The following is a 24,693-nucleotide window of genomic DNA, read 5'->3' as shown; positions in this document are numbered from 1 at the left end:
AATAGAATGTACGATTTGTTTTGTATGACTGTGTTGTATGTGAATATAGCCCAATAAAATGAATATTAAAAAAAAAATTAACCCTTTTAAAACATACAGTTTGGTGGCATTTAGCTCATTCACAGTGTTGTGCAGCTATCAACTCCATCTAGTTCCCCATCCCCCCAGCACCTGGAGGAGCCCTTTTTTGCACAAGATTTCTAAAGTGCCAGGGTTGGCACTGAGCATGTGTTCTCTAGAGGGCTTTGAAGCATGGGGGAAAGAGCAGGCACGGACTATAGGATCAGACAGGTCCCAGGTTCTAACATCAGCTCTTGTCACCGTCCGTGTGACCCTGGTCAAAGTGTCTCATCTCTCCAAGCCTCAATCTGGGAACTGCTACTTGACAGTAAGTTTTGAAGTCTCTGGAGGGGAATATTTCTTAAGAATTGAATCTCAGGTGTTGTGGCTGTTTGGCCTTGGGTAAATGTCCAGCGGCAGCCTTCCATTCCCAGGGTCTCCATGGAGGGCTCTGGGGAACCTGAACTTGGTCCTCATGTCCTTCCATTAGCCTTTAGCAGCCGGGAAGCCTCACGGACTTGAATTCAAGCATATTTTTGGCCACTGGCCACTACTTCCAGTGCTTGGCACCATGCTTTGCTGGTGGTCGTTAGTCCAAAATGAATGAGTGAATGAGGCAATTACCTACTTGGGACATTCTGGGGACATGTTGGAAACTGAGTCTGGGTCTCACTCAAGGGTCATAATTGTCATTCCATGACAACCACTGGCCCCTCAGAAGGCAGTGGGAAATAACCTCATAGTGCCAGTAAGCAACTACCCCTTCAGAGTTACCGTTGGCTCTTTGAGAGTTCTCTGTCTTTGAGGACACTGCCTCTTGGACACTGTCATGGGATGTCCTGATGGCATAAACGTGAGTAGAATCCTGTGGCCTCATGTGGCCTCCAGGTCCTGACCTGCAGTCTAAGAGGCCCAGCTACAGGGTGGTCACTGGGCTCCCCGCCCTTCTCTGGTGTGCAGGAAAACTCCTGCCCACTGCCCTGGAGAGCACGTGTGGGCATTTGTCATGACGGGTCAGTGTGGGTTCCAAGCTTCTTCCTGTGGTAGTGTGTGAGCTCCTTACTGGATTGTGAAGGGTGGGGACAATCTGGTTGCGGGCCCCTGGCTGAAGGAGCACTGCAGAGATACCCTTCCTGGTGTGAAACATGAAGAGGAGCAAACTTATGGAGGCTTTGGGGTTCCTGGCAAGTGAACAGCTTTGGGGAAAGTCTAGCACTTAAGTTTCACCCAACTCGGGAGACTCAGGGGGAATGCAGAGCCAGCTGCCCTCCTGGGGCAAGGGAAGGGGCTACAGCCTCTTGAACTCCTGGGGGTGAATGGGTCTGGGCCCTTGTGTCCAGATAAGACAATTGTTTCCAGTGCCAGTGGTCAGTGGGACAGAACTTGACCAGCTTAAGCAGTTCCTAGTAAGGGGAGAAGCTTCTGGAGTAGGGATTAGCTGGAGCCTATTTCCTGAGAATGTAGTTCTGGGATCTGGGGAAATCTCAGGTCTCAGCAACGCTGTGACTTATCCAGGAAATGTGGTTTGCAGGACTTCAAATGTTCAGGGAGAGCAGTCATGTGTTTCTCAGGGGTTGGAAAAGAGAGGTGACAGACTCGGCTCGATCGGCGTCAGGGAATTTCCAGTGTAAGTTTTAGGGTTTTCCTTCCACTAGGGCCACTCCAAACCTTGGCAAAATTCAATAGTAAACTTCCCAGTATTTTCTGGCTTCTAGGCCACCACTCACTGGTGGCTCTTTAGCTAGAAGACTCAGTAAGTCACCAGCATTAATCTTCCTGGAAGCAGTGGCTCCTTGTATTACAGAGTGAACCAGTCTGGGAGTGGACAGCTTGGTTGTCAGTGACTCTGGAAACTTCACAAGCCTGGGCCACTCTCTGGGTGACCACCTTCAGAAGGAAAGGGGAGCCAGGAGCCCTGAAGACCCATGGGCTCGATTTGCCCACCTGTGTGAGAGAATGGCTCTTGACTTTCTGCTAGAGAGAATCTCTCTCTCTCCTCTCTCTCTCTCTCTCTCTCTCTCTCCTCTGCCAATGGACTTTTGGAGAATGTGGGGTTTTTTGTTCATTCAGGGATTCGACCTCCTTGTTTGTCCATTTAGTTTCCCTGGTAGGATTGTGTGGTCAGACCCATCGTCTGGAAGGGAAGGAGATGGTGCTAGAAGGTACACAGTGGGGATACAAGGGGAGGATATGTAAGAATTTAGAAGGGAAGGCTGCCCACTTGGGGGTGGGATATTGAATAGAGTGGGCTAGAGATGGGATGGGGAGTGACAAGAAAGAAGCTGGAGATACACATGGGACCTGATCCTATAAGTCATGGTCAGGGATTTGGACTTTATTTTAAGGGATGTGAGAAATCTGGAACAGTTCTAAGTGGCATGATCATACTTGACTTTTAGAAGGATCTCTCTAGCTGCAGTGTGGAAATGGATGGTGTTCTGAGTGGGAGTAATGGTGGGAGGGTAGAATGAAATGATGGATGGCCTTAATGTTTGATTGAGCATGGCAAAGCAGAGAGAAGTCAGTAATGACTTTTCCTCTTGGGCAAGCAGTGGGGCCGTTGGCTGAGGAAAGGAAGAAGGGCTGCAGGGGCAGGCTTGAGGAAGTGGGATGAGTTTAAGTTTGGACATTCAGAGTCTGAGAAATCTGTGTGGCACCCAGGCAAGGCTGTCCAGTCAGAAGTTGGAGGGAAGAGTTCTGGAGATGGTTGGCCCTTAGGTGGTGAGTGAAGGCAGCGACCAGTGGACCTACTTCAGGGAGACTGGAAGGTGAGGAGGAAACCCTGGACAAAGCCCTGAGGGACGTCCACATTGAGGTGCTGGGCAGAGGAAGGGGAGCCAGCAAAGGAGACTGGAGCAGCCAGAATGGAAGGGGGAAACACAGGAGAGGGTAGAATCATGGAAGCCAGGACAAAAGGGTGTGTCAAGAAGGAGAAATGGGCAACAGTGTCAGAAGTTTCCAAGAGGCCATGAACAGAGTCCACTGGATTTTGCAACGAGAGACCGTTTGTGATGAGTTTAGTGAGAAGATGGACATGGTACTAGACTAGTGAGCTGAGAGGTGAAGAAGTGGAGAAAAATGCAAACTTTGGGAAGTTTGGCTGGGAATTGAAGGCAACAGGGCTGTATCATCTGGGGGTATGGAGCTGAGGAGGTGGTTTACAGATATGAGAGACTTCAGCATGCTTATATGTTTATGGCAAGGGTCAAATAGGGAAGAGGAGATTGACAACCCCCAATGAGGACATTTAGGATTTCTAATTACACTGCACCTCATAAATAGCCTGATATAAGCGCAAAGCCTTATGCACATGCCCAGTCATTTCCTCAGGATAAATTCCTAGTACAATTACTGGGTCAAATATATTTACATAGATTTTAAATTCAGTTACATGTTATTAAATTGCCCTTCACAAAATGTGAGCCAATTTATACACCTGTTGCTAATGACATCCTCACATACATTGAGTATTATCCATTTTTAAGATCTTTGTCAGAATTGTTGGCCGAAAGTATTTCTCATTACTATTTTACATTGCATTTCTTTGGTAACCTATTAGGTTGGGCATCTTTTCTTATGTCATTGACTATTTTTATTTCTTGAATTACCTGTTCATACCCATTGTCCATTTTTTCAATTGAGATGATAGTCTTTTTTTTCATTAATTTGTAAGAACTCTCTTCTATTAAGGATATTTTTAATGCAATTTTATTGCAATATAGTCACATACCATACAATCATCCAAAGTGTACAGTCATTACAGTCTTATCATAATTATTCATCACCATAATCAACTCTTTGAACATTTTAATTACTCTAAGAAATAAAAATGAAAATAAGAATAAAAATAAAAGTATGAAAAAACACCCAAAACATCTCATACTACTTTCCCCCCTGTGCAGTTTGAATGTATTATGTCCCCCAAACGCCATTATCTTTGATGCAATCTTGTGTGGGCAGACTTAGTATTAGTGTTGATTAGATTGTAATTCTTTGAGTGTTTCCATGGAGATGCAACCCCTTCAGCTGTAAGTGATAACTCTGATTGGATGATTTCCATGGAGATGTGGCCCCGCCCATTCAGCAAGGGCCTTGATTAGTTTACTGGAGCATTATATAAGCTCAGACAGAAGGGGTGAGCTTGGTACAGCCAAGAGGGACACTTTGAAGAATGCACAGGAGCTGAGAGAGGAGCTGCAGCTTACAGAGCAACATTTTGGAGAACGCCTTTGAAAGTAGATTTTGCTCTGGAGAAGCTAAGAGAGGATGTATTAGTTAGGGTTATCTAGGGAAACAGAATCAATGAGAGATATCTATAAATATAAGATTTATAAAAGTGACTCACGCAACTGTGGGTATGCACGAGTCCAAATTCCATAGGGCAGTCAGCAAACTGGCAACTCCAATGAAGGTATTCGATGAACTCAGGAAACGAACTGGCAACTTTGATGAACTCCTCAGGAAATGAACTGGAATCTTTGATGAATGTGTTCGATGAACTCCTCAGGAAACGAACTGGGAACTTCGACGAACTCCTCAGAAAATGCTTTGCTGGGCAGCCGAAGAAGAAGTGAAGGTCCTCTATCTGTCTTGCTTAAAAGTCTTCAACTGATTGATTGGATTAAATCCAGCCAACTGCATTCTCTTGTGGAAGACACGTCCTTTGTTGATTCATCAGTCACAGCTGCAGCCAATTGACTGATGATTTAATAAACCAGCCTGTTGATTTATTAACCAGCCACAAACGTCCTCACAGCAATGGTTAGGCCAGTGCTTGCTTGACCAGACAGCTGGGTACCATCATGTGGCCAAGCTGACACATGAACCTAACCATCACAAGGACAAACACCCAAAGAACAACCAACAGTGACATTATCGAGGAGCTGCAGCCTAGAGAGGAACGTCTTGGGAGAAAGCCACTTTGAAACCAGTACTCTGGAGCAGACGCCAGCCATGTGCCTTCCCAGCTAACAGAGGTTTTCTGGACACCATTGGCCATCCTTCAGTGAAGGTACCCAATTGCTGATGTGTTACTTTGGACACTTTATGGCCTTAAGACTGTAACTTTGTAACCAAATCAGCCCCCTTTATAAAAGCTGATCCATTTCTGGTGTTTGGCGAAATGGCAGAGTTAGCAAATTGGAGCACCCCCTATTATTCCTTTACTTTTTGTCCCCCTTTTTTCTACTCATCTGTCCATACCCTGGCTGGATAAAGGGAGTGTGAGCCACAATGTTTTCACATCTAGTAAGGATATTAATTGTAAAATATTTTTACCTATTTCTTGTCATTTAACTTTACTCATGATGTTTTTCCATATGAAAGTGGAAAATCTTTTTGTAGGAAGCTCCGTCATTCTTCTCCCAGGGCTCTAACCGCTGATACTTCTGCATCAGTTCTACCCTGGCCTCCTGATTGGCAAGAGCCGCCATATTTCATTTTTTATTGTTCTTATCTTGACCCCTTGTCTTCCTTTCTAAGCCTAATTGGAGCCCATAGTTTTGTTAGTTTGTTCATTTAATTCAGTTTTGTCGAGATATATTCACATACCATTCACTCATCAACAGTGTATAATCGACTGTTCACAGCACCATCATATAGTTATGCGTTCGCCCATAGTTTTTGCAGAGGAGGAAAAGCCAACGTGCCTCCAGTCCTGTTTCCTTTGGTGTCCTTGAGCCTGTTCTCGGGTGAACAGGCAGACTCTGAGTTTGTTTTTCTTGGATTCTGGCTGGACGACTTCCACCTGCTAGGCTGGCAAAAAGCCACGATGTTCCAGCTTCAGGGTACGGTCCCAATAGTAAACAGCTTCTAGTCCTTGCAGAAGCATTTCCAAAGCACAGGACAAGCCTCAAGCTGTGCTCAGTCACCCCTGGGTGATGCCCAGCCTTCCCTGCACATTGCCGTCTACCCTTCCCAGGGGGCCCTTGGCTCACGGCTCAGCAGCTTTACTACCCTGTAACTCCTAAAGGGCCATAAGCAATAAAAGCATCAAATGATTGCAATATTGTTTTTATTCTCTGAGGACTCCAGAGTGATTGGTGTCACCTGTCAGGTGCTCTTGTTGCCACCTGACAATTCTCGACTGCTTCCCCTTTCTCCCTCTCCTTCCCCTTGTCCTTCTCTGACCCCAGAGTTTGGATTACAGATTGGGATTAGAAATTGTCAGAAAATGTGATGCCCGTTGTTGGGAAAATAGATGCAGGAGATTAGTGGGTAGGAGAAGAAGGAAAAAATAGTTTTCATTTTGTTGCTTATTATTAAAAATTTCAAACATTTACAAAAGGAGAGAAAATGGTTCATGAACCCCCGTGTTCCCCTCATCCATCTTCAACAATTGTTACCTCATGGCCGATTTCATTTCATCTGTATCCCACCCACTCCTCCTCCATAGGATTTTTTTTTTTTTTAATTTTGAGGTAAAATTCATGTAAGATAAAATTCACCACTTTAAAGTGTGCAATTCAGTGGCATTTAGTATGTTTACAATGCTGTGTAACCATCACCTCTATCTAGTTCAAAATCATTTTTATCACCCCAAAAGAAAACTCCATACACATTAAGAAGCCACTCCCCATTCCTCCTTCCCCCAGCTCCTGTCAACCACTCATCTATGTTCTATCTCTAAAGATTTACTTATTCTAGACATTTCATATAAATGGAATCATGCAATATGTGATCTTCTGTGTCTGTGACTGGCTTCTTTCACTTATCTTTTGGTTTGATAAAGCTGATGAAATGCAATATACCAGAAATTGGTTGGCTTTTGAAATGGGGATTTATTAACTTACAAGTTTACAGTCCCTTGGCCATGAAAAATGTCCAAATTAAGGCATCAACAAGACCATACCTTCTCTGAAGGCCGACTACTGGTGAGCTTGGGCTCCTCTGTAAGATAGCAAGGCACGTGGTGATGTCTGCTGGTCCTTCTTTCCCAGGTTTCGTTGCTTCCAGCTTCTGGCTTCAGTGGCTTCCTCTCTGTTTTCTGTGGGTCCTCTCTTAACTTCTCCAGGCTTCTTCTGTGAGCTTTTCTTAATCTCATCTCTTAGTTTCTGTATGTGTTTTATCCTCTTATAAAGGACTCCAGTAAGATGATTAAGACCCACCTTGAATGAGGTGGGTCACATCTCAATTGAAATAACCTAATCAAAAGGTCCCACATGTGATAGTCTAGACCCACAGGAATGGATTAAGAGAACGTGATCCTTTTGGTGATACATTCAGCCTCTGAACTACCACAATTTAGCATGACATTTTTGAGGTTCATCTGTGCTGTAGCAGGTGTTGGAGCTTTGTTCCTTTTTATGGGTAATATTCCATTGTATGGATAGACCACATTTTGCTTATCCATTCATCGTTGGACACTTGGGTTGTTTCCACCTTTTCACATTGTGAATGATGCCACTAGGAACATGCATGCGTGTGTATCTGTTTGAGTAGCTGTTTTCAATTCTTTAGGCTATACACCAGGAATGAAATCGCTAGGTCCTCTGTAGCTTTTTTTTTTTTTTAATTTTTATTGCAGTAACATATATACAGCATAAGATTCCCATTTTCATCACTTACAAGTATACAATTCAGTGCTGTTCAATTACATTCATAATATTATGCAAGCATCACCACCATCCATTACCAAAACTTTTCCATCACACCAAACAGAAATTTTGTCCTCCTTAACATTTTTTTTTCCAAATTTCTAATGGTAATTTTACTTGAAATTAGTTTTCAGTGACATAAAGCAAACTATATCATTACTCATAATAAATCTTAGGAAACAATTATGAATGTAGTATGTAAAATAAGATGAATCAGTTGACCCTGCAATTTTTCTATAATAGGTATTGAATTTTGTAGAAAAAATGCAAACATTGCCTTTATTGTTAATAACCACATTTGGTTCTGTAAACAAAGTTGGCAAGAAGTTCTTAAGAATTTTTATACATATTTATAAAAATTTCAAGAATATGATCCTTATCATTTCTGAAAAGTATAAATTGTTTAAAGATTAAAGGCCAGGTTACAGGGCTGAGGGGATCCAAGATGTCAGTTGAAGAGAGACAGAGCAAAATTCTTCTTTGTGAAAATCACGAGATAAAGGACAGAAAGTGCTCCAGAATAGCGGCTCCAGGGTTCCACTGGCTGGGCAGGGACTTCTACCCCATAGTGACTGTGTACTTGGAGAAACTGAGAGACTGTGTTCAGAGATGGGAGACTGTTCAGCCCGGAAAGCCACTGGGGAACAAGCAGCCAGAGCCACTGTTAAGCATGGTGGGGAGTACCTTCCACGGCCCAGGCAACCTCCTCAGTTCCTGGCATGGGCGATAACCCTTCGCACAGCCACAGCCAAGAGCCCCCATGCCAGGGACTGGACGTTGCAGCAGGCGGTCGATCATGGAAGGGGGTAGCTTTCCACGCTCCATGCAGCCATCATTGCAGCTGGCTGGGAGGCACCCCTTCACAGGGCTGTGGCCGAGAGCTTCCTTGAGGGAATTCAGGATTTGGCTGGCTTGTGTTGGTGCCCAATCCTCCTCTGTGGAAGCCTGCAGGGTGCACAGCCTAGAGGCAGGGGTGCTGCACAAAAGTGCCAGGAGCGCTACACCAATCCCAGGGACTTGTGGACCCATGGTAGAGAGGGACTGTGAGGAAACTAAGCTGAAGGGTTAGATGCATTCTGCAGCCCCAGGGTACTCTACCCACAGCCCTAGGAATGGCTGGGACTGCTGTGTCCCAGAGCGGACTCCCTGCCAAACTGCACAGGGCACAACCCCCACCCACAGGGCTGCTGGTCACCACTGAACAAGGAAAATCGGTGCACTGATTGGACCTCCACACAGTTTGGGCTCTCACTCAGTGCATAGAAGAAGTCGGGGAGAACTGACTTGAGGGTAAGAGGTGGCTCGGGAGAACCATCTGCTGGTAGGTCAGGGAAAGTGCGCTCCACCAAGCTATAGCTCTGTTAAATTATAGATAATTGTTTAAATAAGCCTGCATATCCTAAAAGAACCCTAGCAAGATAAAGCAAATTCCAAGAGGCCAAAAACAGCAGAAAATTATAAAGCATATGAAGAAACCAGAAGACATGGATAATCCAAATGCCAAAATCAAAAAAAAAACAGAGGAGATACAGAACTTGGAGTAATTAATAAAAGAAATACTCACAAACACCAATAGCATGGCTCAGGATATAAAGGACATGAAGAACACCCTAGAAGAACATAAAGAAAAATTTGCAAGGGTTAATTTAAAAATAGCAGATCTTATGGAAATAAAAGATACCAAATTAAAAAGATTCTTGAGACACATAACACTAGATTTGAAAAAGTAGAGGAATGAATATGCGAACTCTAAGATAGTGTGTTGGAAAGTGAAAGCACAAAAGAGCAAATGATGAAAAAATTGAAAAATTTGAAATGGATCGCAGGGAAATGATGGACAACATGAAGTGCATAAATATAAGAATCACTGGTGTTCCAGAAGGGGAAGAGAGGGTAGAGCACTAGGAAGAGTATTCAAAGAAATTGTTGGGGAAAACTTCCCAACCCTGCTAAATGACATAGATATGCAAATCAAAGATGCCCAATAAACTCCAAATAGAATAAATCCAAATAAGTCCACTCTGAGACATTCTGATCAGATTGTCAAATGCTCAAGAGAAGGAGGAAGTTCTGAAAGCAGCAAGAGAGAAGTGGTTCACCACATACAAGGGAAACAACATAAGACTAAGTATTGACTAATCAATGGGCACCAGGGAGGTGAGAAAGCAGTGGTATGACATATTTAAAATTCTGAAAGAGAATTCTTTATCCAGCAAAGCTCTCCTTCAAAATTGAGGGAGAGATCAAAATTTTCAGAGGCAAACAAATGCTGAGAGAATTTGCTAACAAGAGACCTGGCCTACAAGAAGTACTAAAGGGAGCTGTACTGATTGAGAATAAAGAAAGGAGAGAGAGATCTGGAGAAGGCTGAGAGCCATGCTTGTCAGGTGATTGACAACGATGACATCCAATTAAAACTTTCCTTCTTTGAGGCACCAAGAAAAGGCTTTATCTGTTATCTAATAGAAATACAGGCAGTCTTGTGTTGCACGATTACCATATGCATGACTTTCAGGTACCAGGGTTTAGTTAAAAACACCAGTACCCCAACAGTGTGGTTCAAATTTCAGTTACTGTGTGTATTAGTTAGGGTTCTCTAGGGAAACAGAATCAACAAGAGATATCTATAAATATAAGATTTTATAAAAGTGTCTCACACAACTGTGGGTATGCACGAGTCCAAATTCTGTAGGGCAGGCAGCAAACGGGCAACTCCAATGAAGATGTTCGATGAACTCCTCAGGAACGAACTGGCAACTCTGATGAACTTCTCAGGAAATGCTTTGCTGGTCAGCTGAAGAAGTGAAGGTCCTCTGTCTTGCTTAAAAGTCTTCAACTGATTGGATAAACCCAGCTGATTGCATTCTCTCATTGTGGAGAAACTGAAGGCCAGAGAGGGGAAGACACGTGGTTGAGGTTGTAGAGGTCAGGGCCAGGGCTGGAGCTTGCACTGGTCTACCGTGGGGAAGGAAGCCTGCAGAGGAAAAAGTGTGAAAAGATGTCCCCAACCCTAATGCCCAAGAATGCACCCTGGGCTTTAGGGAACATGAGGGGGGTAGGGGCATCCCTCTGGGACATCCCCCCCACCCCATGCCATTTCCCACACAGGCCGGGCAGCTTGGGCTGGCAGTGTCCCTTGGGCAGGGACTCAGGGCTTTGAGCTCCCATTCACTACCTCCCACCTCTCTTACATTTGGCACAAGATCAATAATACCAGTTGAATAGAAATTTTTTACAAACAAATGAGGGGAAACAAAAGAGCAGGAAGAACTTCCAAATGTTAGTGCTAAGGTGGAACATGGAGATCAGATAAGTCCAAACTCCTCATTTTGCAATTAAGAAAACTGAAACCCACAGAGGGGAAGTGACTTTGCCAAAGTTTCATGGAGAGTGTGTGTGTGGGGGATCTGATAAGGCCTCCCCGCCGGGAGCCCCTCCTGCCTCTTCGCCCTCATTGGTTCTCTCTGGGGTGGGGAGGTGAGATGAAGTCACCAGAAAAGAATGGGGTTGGGGAGGATCTCTTTAGGCTCTGCCTCCCCAGGGAAGACCTTACAATGCCAGTGGTCTGAGGGTGGGGGAAATGTCCCACCTGTCCTAGTCTCTTTGGTGACCTGGGTCCCTGCAAGTCTTACCTTAGGCCTACATCTCTGGGCCTGAGACCATTCCCTCCCCCAAAAGTTCTGGCCTTAAAGAGAGGAGAAGGAAAGGCAGGTTTTTAGTACTTCCTAGAGATCAGTGTCTGATCTCCAAACAGGGGTTTCTTCTTTGTCTGATACTATTTTGTCATCTTGTTTTAGGTGAGTCTCCTATAAGTGACCTATAGTTTATTTTTCATTTGTACCCCATTCTGAGCCATCACCTTTTTAAAAAAAAAAAAAATGGTTTATTGAGATACATTCACATACCATACAATCATCCAAAGTGTACAATCATTTGTTCACAGTACCATCATATAGTTGTGCATTCATCACCACAGCCAATTTTTGGTCATTTCCATTACTCCAAAAAAATAAATAAATAAATAAATAAAAGTAAGAATAAAAATGAAGGTAAAAAAACAAACAAAAAAAAAACACCCAAAACATCCTATCCCTCCCCATATTATTCATTTACTTTTGGTCCCCATTTTTCTACTCATCTGTCCATACAATTGGGTAAAGGGAGTGTGAGCCACAAGGTTTTCACAATCACACAGTCACACCGAGTAAGCTACATAGTTATACAATCATCTTCAAGAATCAAGGCTATGAGGTTGCAGTTCAGCAGTTTCAGTTCTACCCTTCTAGCTATTCCAACACACTAAAAACTAAAAAGGGGTATCTGTATAACGCATAAGAATAACCTCCAGAATGACCTCTCAACTCCATTTGAAATTCCTCAGCCACTGAGACTTGATTTTGTTTCATTTCTCTTCCCCCTTTTGGTCCAAGAAGGCTTTCTCTACCCCACAATGCCATAGCCAAACTCATCTTCACAAGTCATGTCTCACGTTGTCAGGGAGATTTACACCCCTGGGAGTCATGTCCTATGTAGCAGGGAGGGCAGTAAGTTTACCTGCTGAGTTGAGCCTTTGCCTTTTTACTGGGGAATTTAAACCATTGATAATTGTTGCCATAACTGAATTATATGCTCTTCTGTCATTTTGTTTTATGCTTTCTGGGTTTTTTGTTGCTGTTGTATTTTTTTGTTTTGTGTCTTTTTGGTAAATAAACCATGTTGTAGAACATTATATAGTCATTCAACTGATAAATATGTAGCTTATGGTACAACATGGAAATATATATATATAAAATGAAGTTCACTGAAAAAATTTCAAGATTTTTTAATACACTGTGGTTACATTAAAAAAAAAACCATAGATATATTTCCATTTAGCTAAGGGCCAGAGAGAACATGAACAAATAAAATTGTGAGGCTGTTGGGAACAAAGTGAATGTGGCTTTTCCCTTCAATGTTGTCATAGTATTAAATTATTTTAGTACTATCTTTAAAAAACAAGAAATTGAAGTTGATGTTGTTTTGTTGGTTTTGACGCATTATAACAATATGGGTTTTAACTAACCAATTGCACTGTTATTGGGGTGGGGTTCAGTTAAATTTCCTACCCCATTTCCACCTCTTTCTCTTTATCATTTGAAACTGGTGTGAGAACAGCTGGAAGTCTTGGTCTTTGAATATCACAACGGGAGCTGATAGTTCAGGGACTTGCACTGCAGTTTTTATTGACATAACTTTTCTCTGTTTTCACACCTCTGTGGTTCAACAGAAGAAGAAATTTCTTAAAATATTTACAAGTTATTGAATTCAGTCATCTTTTAAGTACACAGAGTCTGCAAAATACTGTGATTATGCTGTGAATATTAAAGTGAACTGCTACTTAAAACCAAACAAAAAACAACTGATGACACAGAAACTTTTCCCCAAAGTTTGAGAATTTAAAGTGCAATTTAAATGCTTTTGTTTTGTTTTTCTTACCGTGAAACAAAGTTGAAATCTATGTTTTCTCAACCATTTTCTTCAGTCAGACATGTAGTAAAGCTGTGATTATCATCTGCAGGATTATATTCCATTCAGAAGCCTTGTTTTAAGGACTTAGGCTGTTGTTTTCTGTAACTTTACCCAATAGTTCTCTTGCATGTTTGTTACTTGTTTCTTTGCCTGTGTTCCCTATTGGAATGTAAACTCTATTAATTAATGTATTCATTTATTCCACAAGTATTCATTGAGGGCCTACTCTGTACCAGGCTCTGTTCTAGGCTTTTAGGATACATCAGTGAACAAAGATCCCTGTCCTGGCAGAGTTTTTATACTAATGGCAGGAAACATAAGGTAAATAATAAGCATAATATATAGGTAAATTGTATGGTATGTTAGAAGGTGTAAGTGCTCTGGAAAGTGACAAAGTGGAGTAGAATAAAGGGGATAGGGAGTAGCAGGGAGATTTAAATAGGGTGGTCAGGGATAGGCCTCTTGAGAGAGTGACATTTAAGCCAAGACCTAAATGGCTTAAAGGTGAGTGTAGACCCGGCAGGTGTCTAGGGTGAGAATGCAGAGAGGAGGAAACAGCCAGTCCCAAGGCTATGATGCAGGAGAAGGCCTGGCATGAGCAAGGAAAAGCAAGGAGACAGATGTGACTAGAATTTAGCAAGTAAAGGCGAGAGTAGCTGGAAAAGGAGATAATCCAAGGGATGGAGGAGAAGCAAGTAATATAAAGACATTTTTCTCTGAGTGAAGTTGGAAACCAATGCAGGGTTTTGAGCAGAGGTGTGAAACTTCTGTTTTAAAAAGATTTTTCTGTGTTGAAAACAGTTGTTAAAGGGTAGGTTGGATCAAAGAGACCAATTAGGAACCTAATTTGCAGAGCAGTGGAGAGATGATGTGGTTTGAAGCTGTGTGTATCCACCCCCTACCCATCCAGAAAAAACATACCCTTAAATTTAATGCATTTCTGTAGGAGTGAACCCATTGTAAGTAGGACCTTTGGATGAGGTTACTTCAGTTAAGAAAGTGTGGCCACCCTCAATCTGGATGGGTCTTAAACCTATTACTGGAGTCCTTCATAAACAGAGTGAAATTCAGACAAACAGAAAGAGAAAGCCACAGATGAAACAGGCAGAAGCTGAACATCAGCAGAGCCGGGAAGAAAGGGGAGAGACCAGGAGATGCCCCATGTGCCTTGTGACAGGTTGAGGACCAAGGATTGCAAGCAGCCAGCTCCAGAATGCCAGTCTCCAGGGAGAAAGCATTTCCTTGATGACATCTTCATTTGAACTTTCTTTTAGCCTCAAAACTGAAAGCTAATAAATTCCCATTGTTTAACCCAACCCATTTTGTGGTATTTGCTTGAACAGCCCAGGAAACTAAAATAGATGACCTGGGCTAGGGTGGCAGCAAAGGAGGTGGTGAGAAGTGGCTGGATTATGGACATATTTAAAAAGTGGGGCAAATGGAAGTGATATCACCAAGGTGGTGGAGTAAGATGCTTCAGTGTTTTGTCCCCACTCAGAAGATTTACACAACAAGAAAAACTTCAGAACCAGCTGCCTCAGAGCTCTAGAAAACAGTTAAAGTGTTGCAGTAACAGGGCAAGTACTGAATCAAGAAAAAGGCAACTTAAAAATTGTTGGAAAACCTGGTGGTATCCTTGCTGGTCCTTCCCCGATCTTTTCCCAGCTCAATGCAGAGCCTGTGCTCCCAGTGAAGGTCCCTGGTCCTAGTTCTGGAGAGAGCCAAATAACCCTCCTACACATACTGGGGTGCACAGATATCTGTGCCAGTCTGACTGTGGCAGCCTGAAGAACTGAACCAGGATGCACATCGCAGTCTTGCTGTCCCAGAACATGCCATGCATGTAGAGGCAGCTTGCAGAGCAGCTAGAATGCTGTAGAACAGTCATATCGCAGCTACTTGAGGCAAAGGATTGCTGGCTTTGGGACATACAGCATAGACCCAGGACTGGAAGGAAAGTCTATTTCCTAGTAGAGGAAGAATATTTGAATTCATGCAAATAAGAGAGTTCCTACAGTCATATGCCCATGCTTAGGACAAGATGTACGATCAAAAAAGACTTGTGAGGACCTGAGGCTTTTGCCCTGGGCTGTTCTGTAAATTCATTGTTTGGGAGGCTATGTTCTGAGGAAGAGCACTCATACGGGCTAATCTGTGAAGACTGGAAGAGGTGGTTTTATTTATTTATTTATTTATCTATCTATCTATTTATTTATTTTTAGTTCCTGGCATTCAAGGAAATTTCTGTCATAACACTAGCTGGATGCAAGCTTAAGGAACAGATGCCTCAGTGGCTAAATTCCAGAGATAACACGTGAAAATATCAAAATGTCCAGTGTACAACACAATGTTACAAGATGTACAAAGAAACAGTAAGTGATGGCCCAAGCAAAGGGGCAAAACAAGATCTTGGACTTATCAGACAAGGATTAAAAAAAAATTGTCCTAAATATCTTCAAAGAGTTAAAGTAAAACACAGTGAAAAAACTAAAGGATATCAGGAAAACAATTTAAGAACAAAACGAGAATTTCAATAAAGAGATAGAAATTATAAAAAGGAACCAAACAGAAAAACTGGAGCTGACAACCTCAGTAACTGAAATAAAAATTCCCTAGAGTGGTTCAACAGCAGATTGGAGCTGGCGGAAGAAAGAATCAGTGAACTTGAATATAAGGCAATTGAAATCATTCAGACTGAGGAGCAGAAAGAAGAAAGAATGAAGAAAAGTGGACAGGGCCTGTACACATATTATGACAGGGCCTGTACACATACTAGTACACATATTATGGGAATCCCAGAAGGAAGAGAAAAGAGGAAGGAGCAGAAAAATTGTTTTAAAAAATGACTGAGAATTTCCCAAATTTGATGAAAACCATGAAACACATATCCAATAAGTTCATCAAGCTTCAAAGAGGATAAACTCAAATAAACTCACCCCGTCACATTATAATCATCAAATGTCATATGCCAAAGAAAAAGAGAATCCCAAAGGCCACAAGAGAGAAGCATTATGTCATGTAAGAGGGAGCCTCAATAAGGTTAAGTGCTGATTTTTCATCAGAAACCATGGAGGCAAGAAGGCAGTGGATGACATATTTAAAGTGCTGAAAGTTTGGCAAAAAAAAATGCTGTCAGTCCATCTTGACCAAAAGAGGGAAAAGAAACGAAACAAAATAAAAGTTTCAGTGGCTGAGAGATTTCAAATAGAGTCAAGAGGTCATTCTGGAGGTTATTCTTATGCATTATATAAATATTCCTTTTTAGTTTTTGGTGTAATAGAATAGCTAGAAGGAAATACCTGAATCTGTTGAACTGTAATCCAGTAAACTTGATTCTTGATGATCATTGTATAACTCTAAAGACTTTATTGTGTCACCGTGTGATTGTGAAAACCTTGTGACTGACACTCCCTTTACCCAGTGTATGGGCAGATGAGTAATAAAATAATGACCAAAAATATATAAATAAAAGGGGGTGGGGTGGAGGATAAGGAATATGAGATGGTTTGGGTGTTCTTTTTTCTTTTTCTTTTTCCTTTATTTTGGAGTAATGAAAATGTTTTAAAATTGATTGTGGTGATGAATGCACAGCTATATGAATCTGTGAGCCATTGATTGTATACTTTGGATGGATTATATTGTGTGTGAATATATCTCAATAAAATTTCATTTAAAAAATTGCCAGCTAAGAATTCTGTATCTGACAAAACCGTCTTTCAGAAATGAGGGAGAGATTGAGACATTCCAAGATAAACAAAATCTGAGGGAGTTTGTCACCAATAAACCAGGACTGTAAGAAATGCAAAAGTGAGTTCTGCAGGATGAAAGGAAAGGACACTAAAACTGCATGAAGAAACAAAGATATCCAGTAAAGGTAACAACATGGGCAAATATAAATGCCAGTACTATTGTATTTTTGGTTTGTAACTCTACTTTTTACTTCCTACAGAATCTAAAAAGAAAATATATAAAAAGTAATGATAAATCTATGATTTTGGACTCATAATGTATAGATATGTAATTTGTGACAAGAGAAACATAAAGCTGGGGGGAGTGGAGGGGTATGGGAACATAGTTTCTGTATGCTAATGAATTTAAGTTGGTATCAAATCAAACAATACTATTATAGACATAGGTAGTTACATTTGAGCCCCACAGTAGCTGCAAAGAAAATATCTGAAACATTTTCACAGAAAGGAATAAGAGACTCTAAATGGTTCACTACAAAAGATTAAGTAAATACAAAAGTAGGCAGTAATGGAAGGATTGAGGGATAAAAACAGTATAAGACTTACAAAAAAAAAACAGCAAAAATGAAGAAAATCCTTCATTATCAGTAGTTACTTTAAATATAAATGGATTACAATCTTCAGTCAAAAGGCAGAGATTGGCAGATGGATTTAAAAAAAAAGCATGACCTAACTATATGCTATTTACGAGAGACCTTAAATTCAAAGACACATGTAGGTTGAAAGTGAAAGGTTGGAAAAAATATTCCAGGCAAACAGCAGAGCCCCAAAATATACGAAGCAAATATTGACAGATTTGAAGGGAGAAATAGATGGTTCTACACTAATAGTAGGAGATTGAAATGTACCACTTTCAATAATGTATAGAACATCTAGACTGAAGATCAAGAAGATGTTAAAAGAAAAACTTTCATGCCATTTGGATCTCACAGCTTTATTGAGCAATTCATGAATTGGGCAGCATTCCATACAGAAAGTAGAAGGAAACTCTGCTGAGGAAGTGGAAAGGGGAAGCTCATATAGGGCAAATGCAGAAGCAAGTGAGAAAATGTTATGATTTGTTGATATTCAGTTTCCGTTTTACATAGGGGATCTTACAAAGTGGGGAGCAGATATATATTGATTAGTATGGTATGCTTGTCCAATCTGATAAGCTATCTGCACTGGACTGAAACTGGTTTATTAACAGGTTTTGTTCATCAGCAACCCTGTGGGGTGTGTTTCATTTTCTCAGAAAATCCCCTGCAGGTCAATTATTTTTGTCTTCTAGAAAAGCCCTCTGGACAGGTGTCTTTTCCCTGTAACACTCCATACAGGCAGCCATTTTATTTTACTTAACAGGGACTTGAACAATACCATGAACCAAGGAGACCTAATAGACATGTAGGGAACATTTCACCCCAAAACAACAGGATACACATTCTTCTCAAATATGCATGGATCATTCTCTAGGATAGACCATATGTTAGGTCTCAAAACAAGTCTCAATAAATGTAAAAGTATTGAAATCACATAAAATTTCTCCTCCGGCCACAATGGAATGAAGCTAGAAATCATAACAGAGGGAGAACTGAAAAATTCACAAATACATGGAAATTAAATAAGAAATTCTCAAATAACCAATGTGTCAAAGAAGAAATCACAAGGGAAACTAGGAAATAACTTGTGATGAACAAACACAAGATCACTACATTCCAAAACTTGTGGGATGCAGCAAAGGCAGTGATCACTTAGAAAACTAGGGATAGAAGGAAACTTCCTCAACATGATGAAGGGCATATATGGAAAACCCACAGCAACATCATACTGAATGGTGAAAGACTGAAAGCTTTCCCCCTAAGATCAGGAACAAGACAAGGATGCCCACTTTCAACACTGTTATTCAACGTTGTACTGGAAGTCCTAGCCAGATCAATTAGCCAAGCAGAGGAAATAAAAGGCATCCTCTATTCACAGATGGCATGATCTTATATGTAGAAAACCCTAAAGAATCCATGAAATGAAGTGCAATTCAACAAAGTTGCAGGACACAGAACCAACACACAAAATCAGTTGTGTTTCTATACAGTAGCAGTAAACAATCCGAAAAGTAAATTAAGGAAACAGTTCCATTTGTAATTGCAACCAAAAGAATAAAATACTTAGGAATAAATTTAACCAACAGGGTGCAAGATTTGTAAATTGAAAACAATGAAACATTCCTGAAAGAAATTAAAGAAGACTGAATAAATGGCTGATGACTTTTAGGTGGCACCATATGTGATAGGGCCCATGGATTCCATGGCCATGTACCCAATGACATACCTCTTTTCTCTAAAGTGCCTGCCTTCATCTCATGCTAGGTTAGGTGGGGTCTTGTGTCAGTGATCACACACTGAAAGCCTTTAGGTCAAGGTGTTGGCTGACATTCTGTGGGCAGGAAAAGCCCTAACACGTGTCAGTATGGTCAAGGTGAACTGCTATCCCTTTCAAGGTGGAAGAAAGCCAATGTAATGAACTTGCTACTGAGGGACTGATTGGTATCTGTGAAGGATAGAACCTTATCAGGGGCTCAGCCTTGGTTTCTAGTCATTGGTATGCTGGAAAATGTTTAACAACCTTCACTATGTGAGGGAAAACCCTGATTTGTAGCATTTGCTGATTTCTGTGGTGTATGTACTCCCATTAGAGCCAATTTCAAGCCACCGACATGACATCAACTGGCTTACAGAATTCCTGAAAACAGCTGGCTCCCTCAAGCCAGCTCATGCATACCACTGTGTCTGCTGGCAGGTTGGATATTCAGCAGTGGCAGAAGAGGGTAAGAAATGAGCTCACACTGCAGAACTCATCCTTAGGCTCCATCTTTGCCATCTTGGCCTCTCTGTTCATGTACTCACTCTGTCAGTATTGGGGTGGCTGATGTCAGAAGCTGGCTGACATGAGCTGGCTGAGTCGTTCCGTCTACGTGATTGTTTGATGCCCCTTCCATGAGGGATGCTTCCTGGAGGGGGTTGACATGCAATACAAAGATGGTCATAGGTTGTGCTCACTACCATAGGCTTTTCCAATTGTCTCTTCCCCTGACCTCTTTGTCCGCATTCTTCCAAACTCTCTCCCCCAAGACCCCATGAACGACCAACCAGGCTATTTACCACTGCTCATGAGTTTATTTACTTATCCCAGGCCACTGCTCTTTGCATGTGAAGTAAAGCTCTGCCCATTGGGAGGACTTCCCCTCACCACAGCCTGGGGTAGTCCATTTTTACTTTATATTCACACACCCAACCAATCTATATGTGAACCAAGTTGGCCCATTTCCCCCCGTATCAGCTGGTCTAAAGGGACCCAGCATGCAGCCATGTGTGTGAGGTCCTGTTATAACAGTCCTGGGTGACATGAGAATCTGGGCATCAGATTACTTGTGCTGCCTGGTCCTGTCCGTACCTGATCCTGTATGTCCCATTTCCATCTTACGGTGGATTGCTGCTGGGCCCTAGTGACCTCATGACTTGGTAGCTATGACAAGACCCAACTTATGACAGGTAGTTCTGGCCACAAGGTTTCTTGATGTCCCAAAGCCAATCACTCCATCTCTACCAGGCCCCACTAGCATGCCAGGAGGTATTTTCAAAATTCTCTGATGCGGGCAGAATGGCCTTGTTTCAGAACTCTAGGGGTCCATGCTGTGATTCTCCCTTTGGATTTACCATAAACTCAACCCATCTTTTCAGAACACAAATACCTCTATTACTATGGTAGAGGTTGAAGATGTTGGGTCCAGGCTCATCATGGCACTTAAGAAAAATCATTCAGGTAGCAGTATGGAAACTGAGTTAGAAGAAGATGGAGATGGAGACAGGAATTGCTGCTAGGAGGCTAATGTAAAACTTTTCAAAACCTGTTCTTCCAGGGTCCCTCCCCTGTATCTCTCTAAGTCTCTGTGTAGAGACTATAACCCACTCATACCTGTGGAATTCTGGAGGTTCCTTTATCCTGCTTTTGTGCAGTTGGAATTCAGTGTTGGAGTAATCAGCAAAGCCACAGTGATGTGATTCAATTCAGCAGTGGGTTAAGTACGTACCATGTGCTCCAGGTTCGCTTCCCAATATTCCTCTCCATACTATGCATGCTTATACTTCAGCCAAGCAAACTGCTTGCAGTTCCCTACGAGGCTGTTTCCCCGCTCCGTGCCTTTGCTAAGGGTGTTCCTTCTGCTCCTCCTTCCTTTCCTAACCAAGCTCCTTCAAGACACAGCTCAGGCATCATCTTCTCCACGGCCGGGATAAAGCCCCTCCACTGTGTTCTTATAGCACAGAATGCACCTCGTGATCAGGGTACCAGGTGCTATCAAAACCATCCATTTGCCGCCTCTTTCACCTCTAAACTGTGAGCACGTTGAGGGAAGGGCCAAGCCTTGTTCAGGTCTATACCCCTGGCTGGGTTATGGTGTCCAGTTGTTTGGTCAAACACTGGCCTAGACGTTGCTGTGGAGATGTTTTGTGGATGGGATGAGCATCTACAGTCAGTTGACTTTAAGTAAGGGGGTGACCCTCAACAATGTGGGTGGGCCTCATCCAATCAGTGGGAGACCTGAAATGCAAAAAGCTGAGGGTGCTGGGAAGAAGGAGGAATTCTGCCGCATGACTACACCCTCTGCTCCTTCCTCAGTTTCCAAGAATTGGACTCAAGACTTCAACATCACTGGAATTTCCAGCTTCTGGCCTGTCCTACAGAATTCAGACTTGCCAGCTCCCACAAATTTCTTGTAATAAATCTGTTACATGTATAGACATGCATATTTGTCTATATGTGCACATACACGCATGCACATTTATATACTACACATTTTCTTATTTACATACACACATATCCTGTTGGTTCTGTTTCTCTGAAGGAGCCTTACCGATAGAGAGGGCTAAAGTAGAACCTGGGGGGGCACCTTCTGCTAAAGGGCAGGAGGCAGTGGTGGGAGAATCCACAGAAGACAGCAGAAGGGACAGCTGGAAGGACAAGAGAGGGCTGGGAACACAGGTGCCAGGCAAGCCAAAGGAGGAGAGAACTTGGTGACAGTGGGCATGTTCCAGCGTCAGAGGCAGCTGGGAGGCCCCAGGTCCAAGCATTTAACAAGAAGCCCATTCATGGCAGAAGCTCAATTGCCATTGGTTGGGGGTGGTGGTGAGGGGGTGGTGAATGAGGAAGGGTTAAGTGGAGAAAGCAAGAGGAGACAAGACTTTCAAGAGGATGGAGAGAAGAGGAGAGAGGGCGATAGCTCAAGGGCCAACATGGATTGCAGGAGGGTTGTTGTTACTTGCTTTTTTTCACGATGGACAACTATTGAGCATACTTCTAGACTGAAGGGAATGAGCCAGTTAATTGTGAGAGATTAAAGATACCGGGGAGATGACAGAGGGAGCAGGATCTGGAAGGAATTATGTTGTATCCTGGAAGATGCACTGGCCCTGCCCCAAGGAAATCTCGGTAGGAAAACAAACAATATTATCAGCAACTAAGAGCCTTGAACTAAATTCCACAAAGACCCTATTTCTAGAGAAGGCCACATTTTGAGGTTCTGGATGGAATTGGGGGTGAGGGGGCACTATTCAGCCTAGTACAGCCCCCCTTGCCACCCTCTGCTTGGTTGACCACTGTTAGCAGTTTAGCTTACATCTCCCAGACCTTCTTCTACCACATCCCTGCTCACATTTTCACTTCTTCCTGAGACTTCCCAGTCCCCAGGTCCCTGCTGGAGAATTGATCTTTCCCTTCCATTTCCCCCCCCTGGCACTTGATATGGGAAGAGAGAGGTTGAGGCAACTGAAGCCAAAGGGAAGGAGCTGCTTCTGTGGGCAAGTCACAGAGGCAGCTGCTGTGAGCATCACGGGCTTCAGCTGGGAAACGTCTGAAGAGCCCCTTGTCAAGCCATCTCACCCAGCATCCAGCTGGCGAGGACGGCAAGTATTACTGGAATACTTTAATTGGTTGGGAAGAGTTGGGATGTATATTTTAAAGGGCAAATTTCAAATGTGTTTTTCATTTGAATTTTTTTTAATTGGGGCATAACGTATATACTAAAGTGCACACATCTTAAGTGTATATACAACTTGAAGAATTTTCACACACACACACACACAGACTCCTATGTAACCACCACCCAGACACAACATTTCCAACATCCCAGAAGGTCTTTATGTCTCTTTACAAGCAACACCCCCCACCCCGGGGTAAGTACTCTTCTGACTCGTATCACTGTTGATTCGTTTTGCCTCTTCTTGAACTTCAACTAAAGTGGAATCATCAGCATGTAGTATTTTATGTCTGACTTCTTCTGTTCATCATTGTATCTGTGAGATTCCTTCAAGTTGTTGCATGTGCCGGTAGCCCGTTCTTTGTTACTGCTGAGTAGTATTCCGTTGGATGAATATATCATGATTTGTTTATCTTTCCTACTGTCGATTGCACTTCTTCCAATTTTTGGCCATTATGAACAAAGCTGCTCTGATTCCTTGAACTTGTTTTTGGGTGGGCATAGGCCCTCCTGTCTCTTGGATACATACCGAGGGTTGGAATTGCTGGCCCAGGACTCGTTTTTTTAAGGAGACATTTAGAAGGATTTGCAGGGCTTAGGTCTGGCCGCGAATGCTGAGGCCACACAAGAAGCTGAAAGAATATTTGTGGAATGGTTAAATGCACATATGCCTGGCAGGGTCTCCGAAGGGGCCGCAGCCAGGGGCAGATTTAACTGCAGGGTCACCTAGAGGTTTTCTCAGCCAATCCCTGGAGCTTGGAGCGCCGCTGAGCAGCTTGTTGCACGGTTGGCATTTTTCTGGATTCCCTGTCTGGTTACCTGTGCTCTGTGACTCGGCCAGCAGCTCAAGGAGAGTCTCAGGGGAAGAAGTTCCCATGCTCGGAGCGGCTGATGGGTCGCTCGGCTCAGGCCAGGGTGCGTTCCGGCCTAGAGGACTTTGAGATTTTGGGTACTAGGCCCTTCCCTCTGATTAGCAGCCAGGTCATATCATGGCACCAGCAGGGCCAGCAAACTGGAGCTGGAAGGCAAAAGAGGCTGCAGTCCCTTAAGTAACCAGACTGCGAGAGCTCTCCCCGTCCAGCCCAGGAGAGCATCTGCGGCCCAATCTGGGAGGCTGGAGACTTCCGGCCGTGTCCTCCTCACAGCCAGACACATCCCAGCACCACTGGAAACAGACTGTAACAGACTGTAAACAGTTAAAGTGACCATCACCAGTCCGAGGCCTCCTAGCACAGCCCCGTGGCCTCACCCAAAAGCCGCCAGAGGAAGCAGAAACAACACTCACGTCATCACAGGCCTTGGAGTGGAAGCCCCTGCCCTCGCGGTGACTTGTTGGGTGACTGCGGAAGTCACTTTCCCTCCTAAGCCATAATTTGCTCACCAGGGGCTGACACTCCTTGCTCCTAGGCGCTACACAGAGTTATTTTGAGAATCATATAATAGCTCACTCTAAAGAGTAAATATGGCTCCATAAATATCAAATCTCATTTATGGTCAGAATGAGGGAATGGTCAGCAACGTGGCCTTGGGACAGGCTGCTGCTTAGATGACCTTCCCTGGGGCCTCATTGTCACCCCCTTCCCAGGCAGAGAGCAGGTGTGGTCAGAATTGTGGACAATCAGCTCAGGAAAGCAGCCCCCCATCAGTGGCATTGACTCAGTGGGTTATTGATTCCCTAATGATCACTGTCCTTGTTTGTATAGGAAGTAAACAGAAGCCTTGGAGGTGAAGAAACGTGCTCAGGGTCCTGGACTCCCCAGCAGTGCTGCAGCCA

The 24,693-nt window shown here is 43.0% G+C and overlaps 1 pseudogene; it reads right to left on the bottom strand.

Moving 5' to 3' along the window:
• Positions 1–23,796, bottom strand: part of LOC119536587 — a 35,107-nt pseudogene extending 11,311 nt beyond the window's left edge.
• Positions 23,797–24,693: the final 897 nt, after the last annotated feature.

This window comes from Choloepus didactylus, chromosome 6 (genome assembly GCF_015220235.1).
Source record: "Choloepus didactylus isolate mChoDid1 chromosome 6, mChoDid1.pri, whole genome shotgun sequence".
NCBI lineage: Eukaryota > Metazoa > Chordata > Mammalia > Pilosa > Megalonychidae > Choloepus > Choloepus didactylus.
Note: the sequence above shows the minus strand (reverse complement) of the source record. Positions and strands in the feature narration are given on the sequence as shown.